General features: G+C 43.7%; 1 protein-coding gene across 1 annotated transcript in view; it reads left to right on the forward strand.

The window, feature by feature from the left end:
- Positions 1-13,387, forward strand: part of MBP (myelin basic protein) — a 423,042-nt gene that overhangs the window by 201,096 nt on the left and 208,559 nt on the right. The gene's annotated exons all lie outside the window — the stretch shown is intronic.

Here is a 13,387-nt window from a genome sequence, read left to right on the forward strand (position 1 = left end):
CATATTTTATTAAGTCACTAGAAATAACCACAGGAGAAAATAATATGACACAATTCTCAGCACATAGAACAGAATGAACTCTATTTGAATTGCATATTTTCTTATTCTTCCAATTATTGAAATCTTTGAAAGTGAAAGTCATTTCCATTGAACGCTGTTTGGATGTAATGTGACTTACATTTCCAACTACAGTCTCAATGTTGAAAATACTCCCAGGAACAAAGAAAGCGATATTGCATCTAATATGAAGGTGACGTTTCTCTTTAGACGTGGAAGAATCGTTTACTCTCAGGAATAAGCTGAGGTCAGTCCAAAGCATCATTTACCGGTGGCCCTGCTAGGGGCTAGTTCCCCGAAATGGTAAGATCTGTTAGTGCTGGGGGTGGGAGGAGAGTTCTGTGGTCAGATGGCTGGAAGATGCTGAATCTAACCCAGTTTCTTTACTAGTGTCTGAGGAGGCTAACAGGCTCCTAACACAGCCTGCGTCTCCAGGAGAGGGTACTAAATGCAGGTGCATTCAAAGCTCTTAGGTTTTGCTTGATTTTTGTTTTTGTCTTTGTTTTTAATCCTGGACCCATGTTTTAGGAAGTAACTCTCACAGTTAGTATCCTGGCAAACACGCTTCATCCCTTAGGCCTCTAAGAAATGCAAGAGGATTGCTGGCAAGTTAACAGCAATAAATGGCTTTCTGGGTTTTACAAGCCCCGTGTCCCCTGCCTCCAGCCATTACATGCATGGGCCTGACGGGAACGATGTAGAAGCACCCAAAGAAACCAGCACCGTGAAAGCTCCCTCGCTGGACCAGAGCCTGAGGACCTTTGCGGGGAAGCCAAGGGAAGCCTGGGATAGCATCCAGAGACGTGATCTCGGCTCAGATGAACCGTGTTCCTCCAGAATCGCTGCACCATTCGTGGGTGTCAAGGAACAGCCCCTCACTCACAGCTGCATCACTCACAGCTGCTTCACTCGCACCTGCTTCACTCACAGCTGCTTCACTCGCACCTGCATCACTCACACCTGTATCACGACCCTTCCTTGGTGAGGACCCGGCACCTGAGCGCTTCCTGGAGAACCGTGTACACCAGGGGTCAGCAAACATTTTCTGCAAAGAGCCTAATAGTAAGGAGTTTAGGCTTTGCAGGCCCTACACTCTCTGTCACACTGCTCAATGCTGCCTCGTGGCACCGAAGCGCCAGCAGACAATGGACATACATGACTGGTTCCAGTAACATTTACTTAGGGACACTGAGATTTGAATTTGCGTCACAAAAGATTCTTCTTTTGGCTAAGTGTTCTGGGCAGGAGATTAGGAAAAAGGCAGTTCTCCTGAGTGTGCAGACACAGCCAGATTCTGAGATCACAGCAGCAGCCCATGGGTTGGTCTTTCCTTTGAGTGGGATTGAGACCACGGCCTGCTTTATGCAGTCGCTGGAACGCCAAACACAGAGTCATTTTTCTGACTACCTCCACCTTTTATAAATAATATTTCCTAATGAGGATGGGCGATTTTTGCCAAATAAACCCCTCCCGTTCCTCTGTACGTGAGACATTCAGAGCTGCACTCAGAGCAGGCACACCCCTCTAAGCTCTGTTTTGTGTTCACTTTACTTCACAGACGCACATTCAGTGAAGGACCCAGCCCACGTGGTCACCTGCGCACGCTGTGGCCGTCCCCTGCCTTGTCAGGACACGGCCTGTCCAAATACGTCATTGGGGGTGATTTCTAAGCTTTCCCTGTTACAGTGTTACCGTGAATATATTTGTTCAACTTCATAAGGTTTTTTTTCTTGAGATTTATTCCCTGAAGTTGAACTTCAAATGAAAAACAGTACTTTCAGATAGATAAAAATGTTATTTCTTATATATTGCGACTTATTTTTTAAAAGCGGATTCTAAAGGGCCCCAAGTATGCATGACTAGAGAACAAGGTCCTACACCTACTGCTAAGAAGGTGCTCAGTGAGGACACAAACGACTTAAAAAAAATCCCAGAAAATTAAAACGCCCCAGAAATCTGCTGGGGACAAATGGAGGCTTTGCTCACAAATATTTTGTAATTGAGTTTCACTTGGGTTATTGTATTATTGTCCATAAAGTAGAGCTGATATGTGACAGCATGCAGAGTCCTGAGGAATACTGGACACAGTCTAGTAACACTCACCCAGAGTAACTGCGAAAAGCGCAAATGTAAAAAAGAATCGGGAAAATATATCAGAATTTCAAAATGATGCAAACTAGCATGTCCAAGGGGGTTTGTCTGCAATTTTACTTAGTTGTTATTCATAAAGTAATCAGGTGGGTGTGTGCCTTGTGGGTACAAGGAATGAGTTCTTAAATGAATAAGGGAATGATAAAAAAAAAAAAGAAAAATACAGATACTCACCAGGGCTGCTATCAAATTAACAGAAAATCTAAAACTCCAGAGTGCCACTGGGAGGAAATTCAGAAGCCCAGTTACGGCTCTTGCCTTGGTAGAAACCAAGTCTTTCTTTGTGTCTTAGACCATCAAATAATGATTACATGTTATTAAAGCAAAATTAAGTGTTAAAGTACATTTGTCAACAATAATAAAGCAATATCAGGGCACCCCTATTCCGAGAATTATATTGTTATTACAATAAAGGCCCCCAACATTAAAGCTGGAGAGAGTCTGGGGAATACCCTCCTTCTTGTGTAGAAGAAGTGAAGCTCACAGTTGCCCTGTGACCGGCCCATGTCACCGGGGAGCTGGCGGCAGGAGGGACAGACTGCACAGTCCTTCCACCTTCCAGACACGCTCTCCTTCCATCCAGATCTCCAGGGAGGACCCAGCGAGGGTACCGCAGACAGGGTGACTTCTCTGAACTCCCCAGGAACAATACGGCACGTTAGCTGTTGACCATAATGAGGTTCCAAAGCTCTTACAGAGCCATCACCAGTCAAGACTGGGAGTCTGGGATTGACATCTACACACTAATACGTAAAAGACAGATAACTAATAAGAACCTGCTGTCTAAAAAAGTAAACAAAATTCAAAAGTAAAAAAAGATTTTCTAAACAATACTGGGCTTCAGTCTCTGGCAGAGCACTGGGTTCTTGAGCAGTAAAATGATTTAAGTTGCTCAAAATCGGTCATTCTGCCGCTGTTAGTGCCAGCTGCAGACAAGGAGAAGGAATCCCCCCCTCTTCCCTCTGTGCCCTGTTCCCTCATCTGTGCCTCTCTGCGATCATCTGTTTGTCCTGCGCATGCTCGTCTGCGCTATTACAGCTCTCACTCCCATAAGCGTCTCTGCGCATGCTCTGGGTGAGGCCCTGGACCGGAGAGCAGGAACAGAGGTACCCATCTGGGTGGCCAAAGACAGGAGGCATCCCACGTCAGTCAGCTGCCTTAGGTGACTCACTGTAACATGAGCAGATTCTGGAGCATTTAAGGCTATCTGGAGAAAATTCCCAGAACCCGTTGGTGAAGGAAATTTAGTTAGAAAGACAAAAACAGAGGGAAGGAAGGAAGAAAAGGAGGGAGGGAGGGAGAATGGAAGGAAGGAAGGAAGAAAGGAAGGAAGGAAGGAAGGAAGGAAGGAAGGAAGGAAGGAAGGAAGGAAGGAAGGAAGGAAAGGAGGGAGGGAGGGAGGACCTGGGCATCCTATGGTCCAGTAGGAAGGAGCTTAGTCTATTATTATTTGCACATTAAAAGGACAGATGATATCTTTATGCAGAAGAAGCTTGGAGCGTCTGGACTACATGGCAATGTAAAGTCCTTTTCCATTTTCTTAAAATTTCAAGGTAGGCAAAGTATTTGCAGATACACAAATAGAAAATAAAGTAAGACCCATTAAGAAGGCAGAAGGGCACAGCCCACATGGACCCTACCTTGTAGGGCTGCACAGACAATTTGCACAAAATGGAAAGATAAAAAAATGCACATATCTTTTTTGTGTGTGTATGTGAATATGCACTGTAAACACATTTATTGTACATATTTCACATAGATGTATTTAAAAAACAGTTGGCAAGGAATTAAGGATTTTTTTTTTTTGCTGTACGCGGGCCTCTCACTGTTGTGGCCTCTCCCGTTGCGGAGCACAGGCTCCAGACACGCAGGCTCAGCGGCCATGGCTCACGGGCCCAGCCGCTCCGCGGCATGTGGGATCTTCCCGGACCGGGGCACGAACCCGTGTCCCCTGCATCGGCAGGTGGACTCTCAACCACTGCGCCACCAGGGAAGCCCTAGAATGAAGATTTTTGAAAGCTAATTTTCCATGAGATGAAAAAATAGATGCTGTCTAAACCTAAAATGTGTTTATAGTTATAAACATAATGACTCCAATTCCCTTCAACATTTCACAATCATTGTGTGTAACTTATGACAATCAACTATTTTTAAAATTTAGCAGTTCTTCCCATTTCACCTCGTTTGGGTTTTTTTGTGGATTAAATTCAAGTAAAATTTAAGTTAATAGTTTTGTTTATAAATAATATGCATTGTATGAGGCAATTTTTCTAAAATTCCTTCTTTCCCCTCTATCACTTCCACTCATATTTATATTCATTGGACAGAGGTCTAGATTGATATTCAGAAGATACTGGCAATGGCTCCTTTTTGATAATAAAATTTTGGATGAATGCTTATTTCTTTCTAATTTTTGTAATTTTGTGACATTTTTATAAAAACAATAGACATGTATTCTTTTTAAAAATAGAGAAGGAGGAATGGGACAGGAAGGAAGAAGGAGGAGAAAACATTTGCGAACATAGGTGTCAGCTTTCCACCGACGGGATCCACCCATATTTCCCATGACAGCTCCCAGTGTGAGTGAAACGAATTTAATCCAACAACTTTGCACTGTGTTCCTATACTTAGGGAAATACCTTAGAAAATGGTGCAATTATGCTTCGTTTGAAAATAACATACTTGTAGATAAGAACACTTTGAGGAACAACTTTTATTTTCACTTCAAGAAAATTGGTCCAAATTATAGATTCCAGCTACATTTCATGCAGAACACAGAGGTGATTTAGAATGACTACATTTGCTACAAAGTAAATTAACATCACCTCTTTATATAGGGGTTTTGGCTTTGCAAGTTTAGTGTTATTCATGCTATGTTTATACATAATATTCATGCTAAATTTATAGATGGTGAGACAAATTTTAGAGAAACAAACTTTAGAGGAGAGTTATAACATCGTCGGGTGTAAGAAGACCCACACTCAGCATTATTTATGTAGCAGTGTTTAAGCAATCACACTGGTAAATAGAAACACAGTATACATAGATTTTCTTCCTTATCCATATACTACTATGTCATCAGGCGATATTGAATTGAAAACTGTAAACACAGAGTAAGCTACATTTATCTCTTAGACATAAAGACATGCACATATTTAATTTAAACATTGAGTTCAAAAATTCACATGTAACGATTCTGAATACTGTAGTTATGCCTCTATATTTTAGGGGAACAAAGTGAGCCTACAGGTGCTTTTTTCCACCGAGTTATTTTATTTCATTCTCTTGAAGGAAAAATGATGATAACCTCTGAAACCTGTAAGTTATCCACCTCCTTCACACTCTTGAAAACTGACAAATTTCTATAGCTATGGTCATGTAATTGTTGAACAGACATTTTATGAATTTGTTCAAAGTAAACAATAAAAATCGGAATGATTTAGGTCCCATAGAAGCGCCTTTTTTTTCCCCACAGAACTGCAGAGGTTTAGACTTACAGAGAGCCATCTACTCAACCTGATGGCTCACAACACCTGAGGTCCACCTGGAAGCCTTAAAGAACTGTCTGTGCTCCACCTCTCAACCAATCAAATCAGGTGGTCGTTCTGAAAATGTGGTCCCTAGACCAGCAGCATCCATGCTACCACAGAGCTTGTTAGGTATGTAGATTGGGGACCCCACCCTGAATCTACTGAATCAGACGCCCAGAATCCGAGTTTCAGATGCTCGGCAAAGTTTGAGAACCACGGCTCGCAGCTAAGAGCAGAGCATCTGCACCTTCTGGATCTCCCCAGATCATCCGAGTGTGCCGTCAGTTTGGGGACTCACTCAACCTCTCCATATTCTTCTTTCATGTGAGGATACCAAAGACAGCATTTCCCACAGCAGTTTACCAGCAGAGTTCAACCAAATCTCAAGCCCCCGCATGTCCACTACCTTTTCTAGAAAGTTCCAGAACTCTCTTCCTCACTTGGGCAGACCTAAGGTGAGAAATTAAAAGATCTGGTCAACCATATTCAGGAAATCTTTGGATTTCTATCCCCCGTTGTCAAATCTTCAATCGTTATAAAATACACGGCAGCGAAACACATCTCTTGGAGAATCAACATATGGAAAATAACATTTATGTATCCCCTGCTGGCTCATAAGTATTCCTAAATTATAAGCAGATTTAATTCTGAGAGAAGTATGAAGTGTACCTCTTTATCCATGCTAGCCCTATTTTGAAAACATCATGAACCCACGAGTCTGCTCATTCACTAAGTGTCTCCTGGCTGAGGTTCCTCTGCGGGGGCCCGTGAGGCTGCAAAGGTAAACACGACAGGGATGCCTGAGATACCCCTGGTCTCATGTCATGTTTGCTGACCTGAGCTGCAGCGCTGCAATGGAGTTTTTAGCCAGTCCCACGTACCAGCAACAGCCTCTTTAGAAGAAAAATGACACACCTTCCATTTTAAACAATATTTTCTCATAGTCAAAGCTAGGTGGCACTGACAGAATGTACCAAAGCAGCCTGCTTGCGCCGATTTTGTTTTCTCTGTAACAAGATGCGGAGATTTCCACTGGAAATCAACGTGACCCCCATCCACCTCTGCTTCCTTGGATCTATGCTGTTTCTAAATGGAGGTCTTGATCAACAAGCGGTACCTACGATGCCAGGTGAAGGACAAGACACCTGTTTATGTTCTGATTCTGAGTCTCCCACTTAGGGTTCTTCTGTGTCTCGAAGTCCCACCCATACTTCATCTTCACTCACGACAGACCAGAAAGTTTTAGCCCAGGGATGGTGGAATCTCCTTAGAGAAATGGATGTGATTAGCAGCTGGAGAAGGTCGGGGAAGAGGACCGGCTCAGCCTGATGAAGCGAGCCCAGCGGACCCACTGCAGCCACAGGCAGAGCCCAGCCGCCTGAGCCCTCCCACCGTCCGCTGAGTCAGGACCTCTCAGCAGTGACCAGGGCCACTCCCAGAAGCTGAGCTCGTATAGGTGCGGCCTCACCGAGCCAACCCCCCAAAGAGGGCCCCATGATGGACTGTGCCAGTGGACCTGCTCTACTGCCTTCCGACCCTGTGCAGAAATTGGTCATTTGCGCTCCCTTAGAAAAGTGATTTGCTCTTAACGCTTGCATTTCCGACGCTTCACTGTTAAAGGGAGGAGTGGTGCCGGGGTAATCACGAAAAAGTTATCAGCTCAGCAAAAAAAAAAAAAAAAATGAAAGTATGGGATGCGTAGGGCGCAGGCCAATCACGAACCCCTCAAAGATGACAAAATTCAGATCTCAAGCATAGAAACAACGGTCGACCTTAAGGAAGCAGCAGGGAGAATGAAAAAGGCCGTCTATGAGTCGTAGAAGCAGGGAATGAAGGGGTCATCAGGAAGAGTCAACCCGGACAATGGGTGACAGAGTCCTTGGATGAGTGGTCTTTACTTTTCGGTGAAGTGTTACATGGAAAGTGGAAGGCAGACTAGAGCAGAATGCCTCTGGCTGAACAGAAGAGGGGGACCGGAGCCTGCGCCCCGCCAGCCCCCGTCCCGACTCGCCTCCCCAGCCAGCGGTCCTGAAGGGGACCCGCAGACGGCCCAGGGCTCCAAGGGACAGGATCTGTGGCCAACACTTGGATGAGGCTCCGTGATTTCCCCAACAATCCGGCGATCCTTTAAGGGCCCTGGCATAGCCCACTCCGTCCTGAAGGCCTTCCCTGTTCCTCGCGTCTCACATAGAAGCAGGGAATTTACATGTTTTCCTAGAGTCTGACACTTACTCCCAGTCGTGACCAAGCCCCAGGCTCCCTTTGCTACATCAGCTCCGTGGGTCACGGGTGCCCCTCACCACACAGACACAAACTGTTCCCACCAGGTTTGCCTTCACTGCCTTTGCAGGCCTGGAGGTCTGTCCTCCACTGGCTCTGATGTTGAAAGACCGTGAAGGACACTCATGTCAGGCTCAGCTCCTTCTCTGCCAGCACCAGGACCACCCGCATTTCCATACACCGTAGGGCACGTTAGCGTGATTGCCCCAAACAAGCTCATCAAATGGGGAAAATGAGCTTAAGGGACACACTATGGTCTTTAGAACACATAAAGAGTTCCCATTTCAGTAGGCAATATCCCATCTTCTGAAGTAAGGTTCTGTAGTACATGGTGTCCCAAAGAAAACCTACAGCAGACCACAAAACGCATCCCAAATTCTAAATTACCTTACAAATCACCACTACCTACAAGTCTAAAGAAACTGAATGCTGGATTCCAGTTCTAATCTATTCCAGCAGCCAGTGGCCTGTGACTTCTCTAAATGCTGAGTATTGGGGGCTGTGCAATACACCTTGAGATTTCCAGAAAACTGTTCCCCAGCAAAAAGGATGGGGCTTGCATATGATCTAGCAATTCCACTCCTAGGCATATATCCAGAGAAAACTCTAATTCGAAAAGATACATGCACCCCCACGTTCACAGCAGCACTATTCACAATAGCCAAGACATGGAAGCAACTTAAATGTCCATCGACAGATGAATGGATAAAAAAGATGTGGTGCATATATACAATGGAATATTACTCAGCCATAAAAAGAATGAAATAATGCCATCTGCAGCAGCACAGATGGACCTAGAGATGATCATACTAAGTGAAGTAAGTCAGAGAAAGATGAACATCATATGATATCACTTAAATATGGAATCAAATATGACACAAAGGAGCTTATTTGTGAAACAGAGACAGACTCACAGACAGAGAAAACAAACGTATGGTTACCAAAGGGGAAACTGGGGAGGGATAAATTAGGAGTTTGGGATTAACATATACATACCACTATATATAAAACAGATAAACAACAAGGTCCTACTGTATAGCACAGGGAGCTACACTCAATATCTTGTAATAAACCATAATGGAAAAGAATCTGAAAAGCATCTCTCTCTCTCTCTCTCTCTCTCTCTCTCTCTCTCTCTCTCCCTCCCTCCCTCTCTCTCTCTCTCTCTCTCTCTCTCTCTCTCTCTCTCTATATATATATATATATATATATATATATATATATATCTGAATCGCTTTGCTGTACACCAGAAACTAACACAACATTGCAAATCAACTATACTTCAATTTAAAAATAAAAGACAGAAAAGGATGGGGCTCTCCACTCCAAAGTGACACCAAAAGCCTTAGCTACAGGATCAGCTCTTCGCACAACTGTCTGAATACAGCAAACTTGGCCAATGTTCAAACAGACTGGGAGAGAAAGCCCAGCTGAGGGTATTTCACCAGGTGTACAAAAGTAGGGTGCTTACTCGCCAACTTCCCCTCCCACTCTCCATCCCTGAGATGTCCCCACCACTACTGCTGCCCCCAGGACAGAACCCGCACTCTCAGGGCAGCAGGAGGTGCCCTGAGCGTGAGTGCAGGACCCAGCAGAGGGGGGCAGTGCCCAGGGCCTGTGAACGTCCTGAGGATCTTGCCACACTGAGCACCCCTGCCCACCTCCGAATCCCAGGGTGGCAGCCCAGGTGCAGGAGGCGGGTGTGCGTGCACCTGCCACTCACACTCACGTAGGAAAAGAAACCACCATCTGGACCATCTGTGGTGCTTTCGCGGGTAAAGAAACAGAATCCTGAGCGATGCAGACGACGCACAGCTCGCTCCCCTAGACACGCTCGCCTGACGTACACACAGCCCACATCAGGGATGCTGACGCTTTTAAAATCATTCTGCAGGCTCAATTTTCCACTTCGAAAAGAGAAAATATTAAAACACAGCACAAATTAAATCCATGTTGCAATTTTTTTCTTTCCAAGACAAATCAGCATCGGCATTTAAGGCCACCTACCCTGACTACAGAGACTTTTAAAATCAACACGTCCTCAGACAAACAAGTCGTTAACATCTGCTTGACAAATAACCTAACATGCAACGTCTTTTAATGGCCAAGAAGAACATGATTACCTTAAATAGAAAGTCATTTACAAATTTAAAACCGGGAAGATATTTGTAATCAGTGCAGTTGGAAATTGACAAATTTTAGATGGTAAGTCTCCAGAAGGAGCCACCTTGATCTCTTGACTCAACTTACATGACCACGTGGTTTATATACATGTTTAATAACTTTTTAAGCAAGAACACGAGGAAGCTGAACAGTACATTGCTTTACTCAACGCAAGGCTGCTTGAACACAGGCACTTGGGGTCGTACAGCTTATCTGTGGCATCTGTGGAAAGGGAATGGATTCTCTCCCGCCCAGAAGTCTGACCTTGGGTTTCAGCTAACGTCTTGGAATCATTTCTGCACCATGTCAATGCATCTGAGACACTGAGCAAATGCAGTCATCCGCAGGATCCCAACCGGAAGTTGAGTCCCAGAAGCTTTTAGCCGCGCACGGCCCACGCGGTTCAGACATCCCTCCGCTGGTACGCCTGCGGTGAAGGAGGAATTTTACTATGGTATATGTCAGAGTGAGGAACTCTGCCTAGAAGCAAGTTAGGAGAGAAGCACAGGGGTTGGGAAAGCCGGAGGAGGGGAAGACGATGGTTTGACTCCCGGTGTGTGCGGTAGAACGATCCCATTTACAGCAGAAGCATTTCCCTACGATATTCAGAAAACGGCCTCAGCCCTCACCTTGCTGAGCACATGCGTGGTCAGAACAGCAGAGACTATCTACGCTCTTCCTGGGAACACAGGACAAGACAGTCTCCTCATCGGAGTCCCTATCTTCACCAGCAGGGAACCGAAACTGTTGCTTATGCATATGAAACAGCCAGCATGCCTGTCCACTCTGTAAATATTCCAGAGCCACCGCCCCATGGGGAAGGAAAAGGCCTGGGGCACTAAAGCAGCCACATCTAAGGAGAAAGCATCAATTTTCTTTGAAAGTCACTGAAAAACAAGGTTTATCCAGCAGCCGGACGTGAAAGACGCACTGGGGGTCTCTCCTTTAGCCTGGCTGCTGGGAGTAAGGCAGGGGGCTGGGTTATACAGTGAAGAAGGGGCGGGGCCTCTGAACGGGTCCCTTTAATTGCACATGAGGACATCGGAGCCCCAGGAAGCAGCTGGTCGGCAGATGCAATAAAAGTTCTTCTGCAACCCCTCGCTCAGGAAACTTTACAGGGTTTTACATCTTTGCAGACCTACGTTATCATCAGCAACAAAACCCATTAGAGGAAGAGATAACCTCAACTCTGAACAAGAGGAATTGATTAAAATGACGATGGCAGGAAGAATATCCTATCTGACCACAAAATGAAGCGACCTGCTTTTACACTCGGCACACTTGGGTTTTGCAAGTCCGTGATCACGTCATCTGCGAGGGACCAAGGCATTACAAGGGCAAATACATCGTGTCGAAGCCCATTCTCAACACTTTTTAGAAAAGAGCAGCATTAGCTACTGTACTTGTTTTAATACCTCATTTGAGTGCGTGGAAAACAGAAGAGGAAAACAAGAGAACAGCCATGGTGCAGGGAATCGCCGTCATCCACGCAAGTCCAAAGGCAACCAGGAGGCAGCTCTTTGTGCAGCCGCGAGCGTTCACACACCCAGAAGTTGTCCCGGCATTTACAACGGCAGCTTCAAGTTCCGCAAAGCACATGAGGTATCATCATCAGGATAAAATGTATCTGCTGCTATATTTGAATAAAGTGCAAACAAATTTTCCGTGCAAAGGACTTACGTTGTTCTTAAAAATACTCACATACACATATACATAATTTTTCCCTGGCCATCAAACACGAAAGCGCTTGCTTTCCCACCCTGTCTGACAATTTTCTCTTATTCCGTCCAGAGAACTATTTATACCGTTGCAAAGGTAAACACCGTTTTCTGGAGGAATATAACTTTGAAAGTAAATTCATGAACTAGAGAAGTTAACGTGCAAAGAATTACATCGAGTTGGGTTTTTTGATCTAAAATTTGGTATTTCACATGAAGTCCTGATTTGACACAGGTAGGTGTACATTACACAAATTTCTTTTTTAAAAAATCTTCTTGCTTTTGCATCATCCTAAAATAGATCGAAGTCTTACAGTCTGAGAATTGTTTTCTAATATAGGATCATTTAATCTTTTCATACTATTTTCTCATTGTAAATATGAAATCATCACAAAAACTACATTTGAAACTCAAGTCATGAGGATTTGAACCCCAAATGAACATTTCCAGAGGGAATGATGTTTGGGGTAAATGTGCATTAGACATCATTACAAATTTAATGAAAAAAGCATTTGTTTGTACAAGATATGGTATCCCTAGGTAGAGCCAGTCATAAGATTTGTTTTCTTCAAAATTTATCCGAACCAAACATTTAGTATATGCCTTCCCCACATGGCAGGACAATTATCTCATATGACTTGCTAATTTCTGAATTTATGTAAATTATTTTCTGTACATCATCTTCACTGACATTTTTAAAATTATCTCTTTGGGGTAGATTACATTCAAGGCATAGCTAGTACCTTGCCATATATATATATATATATATATATATATATATATATATATGTGTGTATATATATATATACTTTTAATGTCCAATTTCATTCTCAGAATCTCATTCACAGCTTCCACTATTAGAATAGTTGCAGGTGGTGACTTCCCTGATTTTTTTAGTCAACTCAATAAAGACTAAGTTCACAGGATAGCTTTTAATTGACATCCCGATGGCTGACACCCAGGGTCATGGCCGCAACACCTCCTGACCTCCTGAGATAAACTTAATGGACCTCATGATTGCAGACAGACGGAGCACAACTCAGAAGCCCTGTACACTACTTACAACTGGGAGCAAATGTGACATGTGCACTAAACTTATTTCCATCAAATAGCAGTGTCTCTATATAAACGGTCGCAAAAATAAAACTCAGGGAACACTTTCACGTGTCCATGATCATATTTTAAAACACACAGTTTTAATATTACCCCTTATCTTAAAATTGAAGAACTAAAGCACAAACACGTTTTCTAAATAAATTTGCTTCAAAATGTAGATCACAAATATTCCTGGCCATCTTTCTAGGTCCTTATTCCTTATCCTAAAGAACTGAACAAATGTAGGGAATTCTATTAAACTTTCATTTCTTAAGAGGTATAAAACTATTTTATTCTCTTTCGCTTATGGAATCAAATTTAGAAATAAAATAAAATTTAGAAATAATCTTCACTAGACCTAGGGATTTTCCAGGTAGATCAAAGTACTTTTTA

Source organism: Leucopleurus acutus (assembly GCF_964270905.1).
Source record: "Leucopleurus acutus genome assembly, chromosome: 13".
Taxonomy (NCBI): domain Eukaryota; kingdom Metazoa; phylum Chordata; class Mammalia; order Artiodactyla; family Delphinidae; genus Leucopleurus; species Leucopleurus acutus.